General features: G+C 47.3%; 1 protein-coding gene and 1 pseudogene across 2 annotated transcripts in view; one reads left to right on the top strand and one right to left on the bottom strand.

Moving 5' to 3' along the window:
• ATP9B (ATPase phospholipid transporting 9B (putative)) overlaps positions 1-13,516 on the top strand; it is an 851,783-nt gene that overhangs the window by 475,120 nt on the left and 363,147 nt on the right. The gene's annotated exons all lie outside the window — the stretch shown is intronic.
• On the bottom strand, positions 10,004-10,122 carry LOC134931546 (5S ribosomal RNA; annotated as a pseudogene).

Below are 13,516 nucleotides of genomic sequence, written 5' to 3'. Positions count from 1 at the left end.
GATGATCCTGGACACAGTCCAGAAAAAGGTGTTTCTCCCGGAGGAGAAAGCCAGGGAGTTATCCGAACTAGTCAGAAACCTCCTAAAACCAGGCCAAGTGTCAGTGCATCAGTGCACAAGGGTCCTGGGAAAAGTGGTGGCTTCCTACGAAGCAATTCCATTCGGCAGATTCCACGCAAGAACTTTCCAGTGGGACCTGCTGGACAAATGGTCCGGATCGCATCTTCAGATGCATCAGCGGATAACCCTGTCACCAAAGACAAGGGTGTCTCTCCTGTGGTGGTTGCAGAGTGCTCATCTTCTAGATGGCCGCAGATTCGGCATTCAGGACTGGGTCCTGGTGACCACGGATGCCAGCCTGCGAGGCTGGGGAGCAGTCACACAGGGAAGAAATTTCCAGGGCTTGTGGTCAAGCCTGGAGACATCACTTCACATAAATATTTTGGAGCTAAGGGCCATTTACAATGCCCTAAGCCAAGCAAGACCTCTGCTTCAAGGTCAGCCGGTGCTGATCCAGTCGGACAACATCACGGCAGTCGCCCACGTAAACAGAGAGGGCGGCACAAGAAGCAGGAGGGCAATGGCAGAAGCTGCAAGGATTTTTCGCTGGGCGGAAAATCATGTGATAGCATTGTCAGCAGTGTTCATTCCGGGAGTGGACAACTGGGAAGCAGACTTCCTCAGCAGGCACGACCTCCACCCGGGAGAGTGGGGACTTCACCCAGAAGTCTTCCACATGATTGTAAACCGTTGGGAAAAACCAAAGGTGGACATGATGGCGTCCCGCCTAAACAAAAAAATTGGACAGGTATTGCGCCAGGTCAAGGGACCCTCAGGCAATAGCTGTGGACGCTCTGGTAACACCGTGGGTGTACCAGTCAGTATATGTGTTCCCTCCTCTTCCTCTCATACCAAAAGTACTGAGAATTATAAGACGGAGGGGAGTAAGAACTATACTCGTGGCTCCGGATTGGCCAAGAAGGACTTGGTACCCGGAACTTCAAGAGATGCTCACGGAGGACCCGTGGCCTCTACCTCTAAGAAGGGACCTGCTCCAGCAAGGACCCTGTCTATTCCAAGACTTACCGCGGCTGCGTTTGACGGCAGGGCGGTTGAACGCCGGATCCTGAAGGAAAAAGGCATTCCGGATGAAGTCATCCCTACCCTGATCAAGCCAGGAAGGATGTAACCGCAAAGCATTATCACCGCATTTGGCGAAAATATGTTGCGTGGTGCGAGGCCAGTAAGGCCCCGATGGAGGAATTTCAACTAGGTCGATTCCTGCATTTCCTGTAAACAGGAGTGTCTATGGGCCTAAAATTGGGGTCCATTAAGGTTCAAATTTCGGCCCTGTCAATTTTCTTCCAGAAAGAACTAGCTTCAGTTCCTGAAGTTCAGACGTTTGTAAAAGGGGTACTGCATATACAGCCTCCTTTTGTGCCTCCAGTGGCACTTTGGGATCTCAATGTAGTTTTGGGGTTCCTAAAGTCACATTGGTTTGAACCACTTGAATCTGTGGAGTTAAAATATCTCACATGGAAAGTGGTCATGTAGTTGGCCCTGGCCTCGGCCAGGCGCGTGTCAGAATTGGCGGGCTTTATCCTGTAAAAGCCCTTATCTGATCTTCCATTCAGACAGGGCGGAATTGAGGACTCGTCCTCATTTTCTCCCTAAGGTGGTTTCAGTGTTTCATCTGAACCAACCTATTGTGGTACCTGCGGCTACTAGTGACTTGGAGGACTCCAAGTTGTTGGACGTAGTCAGGGCTTTGAAAATATATGTTTCCAGGACGGCTGGAGTCAGAAAATCCGACTCGCTGTTTTTCCTGTATGCACCCAACAAGCTGGGTGCTCCTGCTTCTAAGCAGACTATTGCTCGTTGGATTTGTAATACAACTCAGCTTGCACATTCTGTGGCAGGCCTGCCACAGCCAAAATCTGTAAAAGCCCATTCCACAAGGAAGGTGGGCTCATCTTGGGCGGCTGCCCGAGGGGTCTCGGCTTTACAACTTTGCCGAGCAGCTACTTGGTCAGGGGAAAACACGTTTGCTAAATTCTACAAATTTGATACCCTGGCTGAGGAGGACCTGGAGTTCTCTCATTCGGTGCTGCAGAGTCATCCGCACTCTCCCGCCCGTTTGGGAGCTTTGGTATAATCCCCATGGTCCTTACGGAGTTCCCAGCATCCACTAGGACGTCAGAGAAAATAAGAATTTACTTACCGATAATTCTATTTCTCGTAGTCCGTAGTGGATGCTGGGCGCCCATCCCAAGTGCGGATTGTCTGCAATACTTGTACATAGTTATTGTTAACTAAATCGGGTTATTGTTGTGAGCCATCTATCCAGAGGCTCCTCTGTTATCATGCTGTTAACTGGGTTCAGATCACAGGTTGTACGGTGTGATTGGTGTGGCCGGTATGAGTCTTACCCGGGATTCATAAATCCTTCCTTATTGTGTACGCTCGTCCGGGCACAGTATCCTAACTGAGGCTTGGAGGAGGGTCATAGGGGGAGGAGCCAGTGCACACCAGGTAGTCCTAAAGCTTTACTTTTGTGCCCAGTCTCCTGCGGAGCCGCTATTCCCCATGGTCCTTACGGAGTTCCCAGCATCCACTACGGTGTCACAACTGAGGGCCTGAGCTGATGGGAGGCAGCCTCAGTTGTAGGGGCTGAGATGTAACGGAACCTGGGAGGTTGTATCAGACCCCTAGACATGTAAGTAACATGTAGAATAACTGCCCGAAGGCGTGACCACGACAACCAGGATAAAAGTCAATGATGTTTATTATGACAAACTCCGTAACACAGCAGCAGTAAAAGGAAACATAAAAGTCAACAGAGGATAAATACAATTCCTGGGTACTACAGGGTGGTAAGGGCCACAGGCACTGGTAGTGTGAGACAGTTCTTATAATCTTCTAGTTGGAAAGTCCTTACCAGGCCTGACTGTAGCAATGGAGAGAACCCAGGATCGTACCAGCTGATGTTCCAGGAAAGGCTGGGCTGCTGAAGGTAAAACGGCTGCTGTGGATACTGGCTGGAACCAGACTGTTGTTGGTACGGAGTGGATACTGGCTGGAACCAGTTAAATAATAAACGAACTTGAGAGCGATGAAATAATAATGAAGTTTGGAGTTTGAGAGCGGTGAAATAATAATACCGGTGGAGAGTGGTAAACTGCAGAAAAGGACACCGGCCCTTTAAGAGAAGCTATACACTGCTGGAAGCTGGGCTGGAAGCAGGTGATTGTTTGAGAGCGGTGAAATAATAATATCGGTGGAGAGTGGTAAACTGCAGAAAGGACACCGGCCCTTTAAGAGAAGCTGTACACTGCTGGAAGCTGGGCTGGAAGCAGGTGATTGTTGTAGCTGGAAACAGGTGAGTCCAGAATGGATCGGAGAGTCAGGCTACACCGCAGATGGAATGCTGGTGCGGGTCTCTATAGCAGAAGTCTGGAGACAGGAGCTGGAACCTGGAAGACAACCACAGGAGAGAGACAAACTGGAACTAGGTTAGACAACCAAAGCACTGACGCCTTCCTTGCTCAGGCACAGCATACTTATACCTGCAGCAAGGAAGGGGTTGGCTAGGCAATTATGCAAATCAACAATACAGACAGCAGATTGGTGGAAATAATCAGATGACAAAATCCAAGATGGCTGCGCCCATGCAGACACTTGGAGGGAAGTTTGGTTTGTAATCCATGTGAGAATTGAAACAGTAATGGCGACGCCGGCCACAGGAGACAGGAGACGCCAGACTGACAAGCGCACATTTAACCACGCGGGCACAGCGGAGGCCGCGGCTGATGAAATCACCACTCTGACATTCTGCATGTGGAAACTCAGGAACAGCGGGATCCGGTCCTGGAACGCTGAGCCAGCCTTAGGAGGCATCTGAAGGGTAAGTAATGGCGTCCAGATACCCGGATCGTGACAGCACCCCCCCCCCCTTTAGGAGTGGCCCCAGGACACTTCTTAGGCTTTAATGGAAACTTTGCGTGGAAATTTCGGACCAAGGCAGGACCATGGACGTCTGAGGCATTGGTCCAAGAGCGTTCTTCAGGACCATAGCCCTTCCAGTCAATGAGGTATTGTAACTGACCGTAACGGAAACGTGAGTCCAAAATCTTGGCCACCTCGTACTCGACTCCCCGTTGAGTCTGAACTTTGGGAGCTGGAGGAAGTGCGGAATGAAACCGATTCAGGATCAGCGGTTTCAACAAAGAAACATGAAATATCCTGGGTATTTTCAAGAAGGATGGTAACTGTAACCTGTAGGCAACAGGATTGATGACTTGTTCAATCTTGAAGGGTCCGATGTAGCGAGGTGCAAATTTCATGCTGGGAACTCTCAACCTCAAATTCTTCGTGGACAGCCACACACGATCACCCACCTTGAGAGCAGGAACCGCTCTACGCTTCCTATCGGCAAACTTCTTATACCTGAATGAGGCTTTAAGCAGGGCTGCGCGGACGTTCCTCCAGTTATTTGAAAATTGACGCAAGGTGACATCCACTGCTGGAACAGAAGTTGCGGGAAGCGGTTGGAATTCTGGGACTTTAGGGTGGAATCCATAATTAATGAAGAATGGTGTAGAAGAAGATGAGGAATGGTATTGATTGTTGTGGCTGAACTCGGCCCAAGGAAGGAGTTGAACCCAGTCATCTTGAGAGGAAGACACATATATACGGAGGAAGGCCTCCAAGTCCTGATTCACCCTCTCGGTTTGACCATTGGTCTGAGGATGGTAAGCCGTGGAAAACTTTAACTTGACTTGGAGGGCTTGACACAAACTTCGCCAAAATTTGGCTACAAATTGTACTCCACGATCCGAGATGATCTCTTCAGGAAGACCGTGAAGTCGGAAGATCTCTTGTATAAACACTTGAGCCAACTTGGAAGCTGACGGAAGACCGGTGAGAGGGATGAAATGTGCCATCTTGGTGAACCGGTCAACTACCACCCAGATGGTATTAAACTTGTTGCAGATAGGTAGATCGGAAACAAAGTCCATCGACAAATGGGTCCAAGGTCGACGGGGAACAGATAATGGAACCAGTTGCCCCGCATGCGACTGGCGGGAGACTTTGTGTTGGGCACACTTTGGGCAGGAGGCAATAAATTCCATAACGTCCTTCTTCAGAGTTGGCCACCAGTAGGACCTAGAAATAAATTCAAGGGTTTTCTGAATGCCTGTATGTCCAGCAAAACGGGAAGCATGGGCCCAATGCATGAGCTTCTTCCTTAGAACTGGCTTAACAAAACTTTTCCCTGGTGGAGGCGTAGAGTCCATCCCTACCGTGGAGAATGCCAACGGATTAATAATAGGATGCTTGTCTGCAGACTCGGACTCATTTTCTTGCTCCCATGAGCGGGAAAGGGCATCGGCCTTACGATTCTGAGAACCCGGACAGAACTGGAGTTTAAAGTCAAACCTAGAGAAGAAAAGTGCCCATCTGGCCTGACGAGGATTCAGACATTGTGCGCCTTTGAGATATAAAAGATTTTTGTGGTCGGTAAGTATGGTGATTGAGTGGGAAGCTCCCTCCAACAGGTATCTCCACTCCTCCAGAGCGAGCTTGATGGCTAGCAACTCCTGATCGCCAATGGCATAGTTGCGCTCAGCTGGGGAGAACTTCCGGGAGAAGAAACTGCAAGGATGTAGATGTCCATCTTTGGCCCTCTGGGATAACACTGCTCCTACTCCAACAGAGGAGGCATCTACCTCTAAGATAAAAGGAGAGTCGGTGTCGGGCTGTTTCAGAACTGGTGCAGAGATGAACCGTTGCTTCAGAAGGTGAAAGGCCTGTGTAGCTTCCTCGGACCACTTGGACGGATTAGCACCTTTCTTGGTTAATGCAGTGATAGGCGCCACGATGGTGGAAAAGTCTCGTATAAATTTTCTATAATAATTGGCGAACCCTAAGAACCTCTGGACCCCTTTGAGGCTTAAGGGTATAGGCCAATTCTGGATTGCTTGGAGTTTCTCAGGATCCATCTCTAGTCCGGAACCGGACACAATGTAACCTAGAAACGGAATGGTTTTAACTTCAAACACACACTTCTCCAATTTACAATAGAGGTGATTGACACGGAGACGGGAAAGAACCTCTTTTACCCAGAAACGATGATCTTCGAGATTATTAGCAAAGATGAGGATGTCGTCTAGATAAACCACGACATGGCGGTACAAGATGTCCCTGAAAATCTCATTCACGAAGTGCTGGAAGACTGCTGGAGCGTTGCTCAATCCGAAGGGCATGACGAGGTACTCATAATGTCCGTCACGGGTGTTAAAGGCGGTCTTCCACTCGTCACCCTCACGGATTCGGATGAGATTGTAGGCACCCCTCAAGTCCAGCTTTGTGAAAATAGTTGCACCACTAACTCTATCAAAGAGCTCGGTAATCAGGGGTAAAGGGTATCGGTTCTTGACGGTAATGTCGTTCAGACCTCTGTAGTCGATGCACGGACGCAGACCACCGTCTTTCTTCTTAACGAAGAAGAAGCCTGCGCCGGCTGGAGAAGAAGATGGTCGGATGAAACCCTTCGCCAGGTTCTCTTTGATGTACTCTTCCATGGAGTGTGTCTCAGGCAGAGACAACGGATAAGTTCGGCCTCGCGGTGGAACCTTCCCGGGAATGAGGTCGATTGGGCAGTCCCATTCTCTATGAGGAGGAAGGATATCAGCAGAGGCTTTACTGAACACGTCCGTGAAGTCTTGATATGGAGGAGGCGGAACATCAGATGACCTGGGGAAGGAAGAACAAACAGGAAGAACTTTGGCTAAACAAGTCTCAGCACAGGAGGGACCCCATGCCAGTATTTGCGTAGTCGTCCAGTCAATTGATGGGTTGTGGAGACGGAGCCATGGAAGGCCTAAAACCACTGGATGTGTGGCTCTTGGAATCACTAAAAAAGAAATATACTCAGAATGAAGAACTCCCACTCTCAGACGAACTGGAAGAGTCCTTAAGGAAATGACTGCGTCAAAAATCTTGCTGCCATCCACGGCAGTCAAAGAGATGGACGAGGACAGTCTCTCGGTGGGTAGGGACCACCGTTTAACATAAGCTTCGGTTATGAAATTCCCAGCTGCTCCGGAATCAAGGAGGGCAATGACGTTCCTGTAACGTTGAGCAATTTGGAGCGACACTGGGAGGTTACAGTCATGAGGAGATGGAGAGGAGATCATTACTCCTAGCCGGCCCTCTCCTTGGCGAGCTAGGATATGGAGTTTCCCGGACGTTTGGGACAGGCATTGATAGTGTGCGACGGAGCTGCACAGTAGAGACAGAGAGACTCAGAGAGACGTCTTCGGCGCTCAGCGGGAGATAGACGGGAACGACTAATTTGCATAGGCTCATCCTTGGATGGAGATGGTTGACGAGGAGGAGGAGCAGAAGATTTAGGAGTAGATGATCTTCCTCGCTCGGTTGCTCTCTCTCTGAAACGTAGATCAACCTTCGTGCAAAGAGAAATTAGCTCATCCAACTTAGAGGGCAAGTCTCTGGTAGCTAACTCATCCTTGATGCGTTCTGATAAGCCATGCCAGAATGCAGCATACAGGGCCTCGTCGTTCCATGCCAGTTCGGATGCCAGGATTTTAAACTGTATAAGATACTGTCCCACAGTACGTGTTCCCTGGCGTAAACGGAGAATCTCAGATGAAGCAGATGTTATCCGGCCTGGCTCGTCGAAGATGCGCCTGAATGTAGCTACAAAGTCAGTATAGGAGGATAGCAGGGGATCAGACTTCTCCCATAAAGGTGATGCCCAGTCAAGGGCTGAGCCACTGAGAAGGGAGATGATATAGGCAATTTTGGTACGGTCACTGAAGAAATTGCCAGGTAGAAGCTCAAAGTGGATTTCACATTGATTGAGAAATCCCCTGCAGAACCTTGGAGATCCATCAAATTTTGCTGGCGTTGGAAGATGAAGATGTGGACTGGAAATGGGTAAGGTGGGTGGGGTTACAGCTGGTGTTACTGTAGTGGACGCACCGGACGTGCCAGGTCCACGGAGGGTCGTTTGAATCCCATCCAGCCGTGTAGATAGATCCTGGAGACAGCGGATGATGTGGCGCTGTGCAGCCTCCTGATGTTCAAGTCGGGCTGCCAGTTCTTGCATCGGCCTGGCCGCTTGATCCTGGTCTCCGGCTGGATTCATTAGGTCAGTGCTTACTGTCACAACTGAGGGCCTGAGCTGACGGGAGGCAGCCTCAGTTGTAGGGGCTGAGATGTAACGGAACCTGGGAGGTTGTATCAGACCCCTAGACATGTAAGTAACATGTAGAATAACTGCCCGAAGGCGTGACCACGACAACCAGGATAAAAGTCAATGATGTTTATTATGACAAACTCCGTAACACAGCAGCAGTAAAAGGAAACATAAAAGTCAACAGAGGATAAATACAATTCCTGGGTACTACAGGGTGGCAAGGGCCACAGGCACTGGTAGTGTGAGACAGTTCTTATAATCTTCTAGTTGGAAAGTCCTTACCAGGCCTGACTGTAGCAATAGAGAGAACCCAGGATCGTACCAGCTGATGTTCCAGGAAAGGCTGGGCTGCTGAAGGTAAAACGGCTGCTGTGGATACTGGCTGGAACCAGACTGTTGTTGGTACGGAGTGGATACTGGCTGGAACCAGTTAAATAATAAACGAACTTGAGAGCGATGAAATAATAATGAAGTTTGGAGTTTGAGAGCGGTGAAATAATAATATCGGTGGAGAGTGGTAAACTGCAGAAAGGACACCAGCCCTTTAAGAGAAGCTGTACACTGCTGGAAGCTGGGCTGGAAGCAGGTGATTGTTGTAGCTGGAAACAGGTGAGTCCAGAATGGATCGGAGAGTCAGGCTACACCGCAGATGGAATGCTGGTGCGGGTCTCTATAGCAGAAGTCTGGAGACAGGAGCTGGAACCTGGAAGACAACCACAGGAGAGAGACAAACTGGAACTAGGTTAGACAACCAAAGCACTGACGCCTTCCTTGCTCAGGCACAGCATACTTATACCTGCAGCAAGGAAGGGGTTGGCTAGGCAATTATGCAAATCAACAATACAGACAGCAGATTGGTGGAAATAATCAGATGACAAAATCCAAGATGGCTGCGCCCATGCAGACACTTGGAGGGAAGTTTGGTTTGTAATCCATGTGAGAATTGAAACAGTAATGGTGACGCCGGCCACAGGAGACAGGAGACGCCAGACTGACAAGCGCACATTTAACCACGCGGGCACAGCGGAGGCCGCGGCTGATGAAATCACCACTCTGACATTCTGCATGTGGAAACTCAGGAACAGCGGGATCCGGTCCTGGAACGCTGAGCCAGCCTTAGGAGGCATCTGAAGGTATTGTTTGAGGAGGAAAAGAGAGACTCTATGTTGGGGCACGCTTAAATAAAACTTAACTTTTAATTAGAATAAGATAGAATATAGTACCTTGACAAACACACACATATATGTATACACCTATAGTCCTAAAAGAGAAGGACAAAAAAGGAGGGAGATTCTGAATCTCTCTCTACTGTTCTCATGGAAATCTGAAAATAGATTCTGAGAGATTTTAATAGTTAAAGAAAAACTTGAAAATAAACATTCTTAATGATGTAATAAGTGAGGTGATAGTGACACCTAAGATGAAAATATCAAAATTGATTTCTACATAACAAGAAAACAGAGTTTCTGATAAGAATCACAATGGCATAGGATGTAACAGCAGTTTTTAGTAAACTTAGAGGTATAGGTCTATTGACCAATGCCAATTGTGATGAATTTATCCTGGTATCCTAGTAGGAGGTAAATTGCCAATTCTAACTTTCTCGAATCTGAAATCAGATGCACATTATTGCTCCAATACTCCAGTTTTATGTACACAGATAATAATATATTTAACAAGTCTGTGATCAGACAATTAAGAGAGGGAAAAAAGGGATGAAATTCAGTAAGGTCAAAGGTTGCTCCAGCACTTCTGCTTTTCACATTTGGATACAGGTGTCTGTTACTGCACCTGATATTCCCTAGTAGTCTCCCACCTAGGTACTATTCAGGCTCCTCACTGCTTAGCTTCCAAGATCAGGCGAGATTGGGCGTAACCAGAGAGATATGGCAGTAATATCACATGGATTGTGAATGAGAGAGTGTATGGTTATTGGCACATACCAAAAAGAGCACTTCTACTATCCATTAGGATGCACAGTCTATCAGTTGTTGTCGTATTGCCAGGAATTTAGATGACTGGCCTTTTGGATGAGTGAGTGCTGAATGAGTGAGGTATAGGAAACAATTAAGTACAGGGCCCGCCCCCTGTTGTTCGCCGCACCATATAGTGATGGATAGTGGACGAGAGAGGCGGGTTGCCTGTGCTTGTAGAAAAAAGGGGTGGAATTACACAGATATCTTAAAGTTTTCTTAGGTAATCAAAGTTCCAAGATAGGGATCATATAATCATATATTGTCCTAGGTGAGAGTTTGTTTCTCTTGGAGCAACTGGGGTAGGTTTTAGAAATATAAAAAGGAGAACTGAATGTCAATAATGCAGTATATTACTTGTTTGTCACAATGATCGAAATAAAAGAAAAAAATAGCAAGAAAAGGGAATTCAGCAAGTTACCTGTTGGTAGATCAAAATTAAATATCAAATATCAAAATTTAACATAGGTGATACGATACCAGGAAAGATGGTGGGCTGAACCGTGCACTGTTCAGCACCACATAACACAGACGGCCGTTTCACCTGAGGTGGCTTGTTCACTGTGAGGCATCTGAAGGGTAACTAATGGCGTCCAGATACCCGGATCGTGACATACGGACTACGAGAAATAGAATTATCGGTAAGTAAATTCTTATTTTTAACTGGTTCTTTTTTTAACATAACATGCAGAAAACACAGTACAGGTTGAGTATCCCATATCCAAATATTCCGAAATACGGAATATTCCGAAATACGGGCTTTTTTGAGTGAGAGTGAGATAGTGAAACCTTTGTTTTTTGATGGCTCAATGTATACAAACTTTGTTTAATACACAAGGTTATTAAAAATATTGTATTTAATGACCTTCAGGCTGTGTGTATAAGGTGTATATGAAACATAAATTAATTATGTGAATGTAGACACACTTTGTTTAATGCACAAAGTTATAAAAAATAATGGCTAAAATTACCTTCAGGCTGTGTGTATAAGGTGTATATGTAACATAAATGCATTCTGTGCTTAAATGTAGGTCCCATCACCATGATATCTCATTATGGTATGCAATTATTCCAAAATACGGAAAAATCCGATATCCAAAATACTTCCAGTCCCAAGCATTTTGGATAAGGGATACTCAACCTGTAATATACAGGTCTCATATGCAATAGGTACTAAAAATTAACAATTCATACTAAGAAGTAGAGAGATTTTTTAGTACTGTATACCCTGCCTTCGGAGAGCGGGATACAGGGAGACTCACCACACTTCCATATCCAAGCAAATACGCTCGTAAGACGCTGAGATGATTCAGACGCTACTGATGTACACTACCGCTCCTGATAACTGATAACGGACACAGTCGCTCACTGACGGACACAGACGCTGAGCGGTTTCCACGTGTATGCAGACGCTAAGGCCTGCGACTCCGTCTGGGCGGGATTACTAGTGTACACAACCGCAGCGTCTAAGCTGCGACCGAGTACCCTCGTGGTAGTGTCTGAGCCGGAAGTGAGGTCATTCAGTTCATGAAACGTGAGACGCGCGGAAACTGGCCATGAACTCAGAGGAGGGGTGGCCAGGAGAGCGTCTGAATCCCCCTGTTGACTTAAACGCCCAGGATCGCGGCCTCAACCTAGTCCTGGCGCCTTTGATCCCTGGGGCGTAGCGCTGTCGCACTCGAGATGTTCGGCGCATCAACACAGTTTGTAGTCTCCCCCAAATCAGTGTAGCTGTGTCCTGACCCCTCTAGTAAGAGAAAGTCCATAGACTCACCGTCTCCCCATGCTCCGGCCACAGCCTGGTTACGTCTGCTAGAACATCCGACACAGACGCCCATCGAGACAGCACTAATACCCGAAGGTAAACGTTGTTGCGACCTGGTGGGGAGTTGTTTGGAGCGACTCTTTCTAGTATGCGTTTAAAACATTGTTAAGAGAAGTCGCTCAAAAAAATATAGTAAGTCTATAAAAATAAAATAATAAAAGCTTGAGGCTGCTTTCTCAGCATCCCTGTGACCATGCGGCTTCCTGGCGCATCAAGCAAAAAACTGATTTGACTGAGTCAGTGGGCGGGACTATATGGTGAAGGCCTTAATGCATCCTGGGAGGCCAGAAAGCTCGTGACCGTGTTGGTGCCATTTCTGCTGACGCTCAACTATATCCCAATGTTATCCTGTGGACCCAGCCAGAGAAACACATTTTTCCCATTACTTTACCTAAAATAAACGCATGGACCCAGTAGATGGCATTCTATGATCACAGCCTTTATTAATTGAAATATATACCAAGTGTTAAAGCATTACCACTCCCAGATCTACACAATAATTCTATTAAGCAAATAGAGACAGATTTGCGCAATGGATCCCTCCCCCCTAATTGGCTTAGTCTTACTTGACCCATCTACTAAGAAGGTGCCCTGGTCAACTGGGCTGTCCTGCAAACACCTCTTGCACCCCTATCACCGTTGAGTAGCAATTCTTTCCCATCACAACCAGATCCAAAAGGAATCACAGCCTACCACCCAAGTGGCCCTATACAGTAAAACCACCTAAAAGAATCAATAACACTAACCAAAACAAAAAAAAACAAGCAACTGAATGCACTTAGATGCAACCCAAAGGGCCAAAAGATACATACAGTATATCATCCAAACAAATAATGAGATGCTGGTTAATGCTCCCACTGTGCTGTAAAACAAGCTTGACAAAGGAAGCATTGCGTCTCCTTCTCATCTGATCCATAACTGCCCCACACTGTGAAGATCTCCACACCTAACGCTGGATAGTAGTATCTGACCAAATGATCTAAATGGTGCCCCGCCGAGTCAAGTATTCCACTAAATTGGCCTTATTGTAGAGGATGAGAACAATACTCAGACTTGTGCCATGGTTATTACCCCCTAAATAGATGAGAATATACTTGTGCACAGCCCCTCCAAGCTACTGAATAGGACTGCAAGTTTAATACAGCTAAGGCTTTTTGTTGTTGTTACCAAAACCCTGTTTGTCGTCTTGATAATCTGCCAGTTAAAACGATGAGGAAGGCCCACAGAACACACCCCTGGTGCAGGTGCTTGATGCCTAGCCCACTGAAATTATGCCAACCAATCAGTTGTCAACACCTGAAATGCAACGTAAAAACCTTTCTCTGACGTCCTAGTGGATGCTGGGAACTCCGTAAGGACCATGGGGAATAGCGGCTCCGCAGGAGACTGGGCACAAAAGTAAAAGCTTTATGACTAGCTGGTGTGCACTGGCTCCTCCCCCTATGACCCTCCTCCAAGCCTCAGTTAGATTTTTGTGCCCGGCCGAGAAGGGTG

The sequence above is a fragment of the Pseudophryne corroboree genome, chromosome 5 (assembly GCF_028390025.1).
Source record: "Pseudophryne corroboree isolate aPseCor3 chromosome 5, aPseCor3.hap2, whole genome shotgun sequence".
Classification (NCBI taxonomy): domain Eukaryota; kingdom Metazoa; phylum Chordata; class Amphibia; order Anura; family Myobatrachidae; genus Pseudophryne; species Pseudophryne corroboree.
This window is presented reverse-complemented; position numbering and strand designations above follow the sequence as displayed.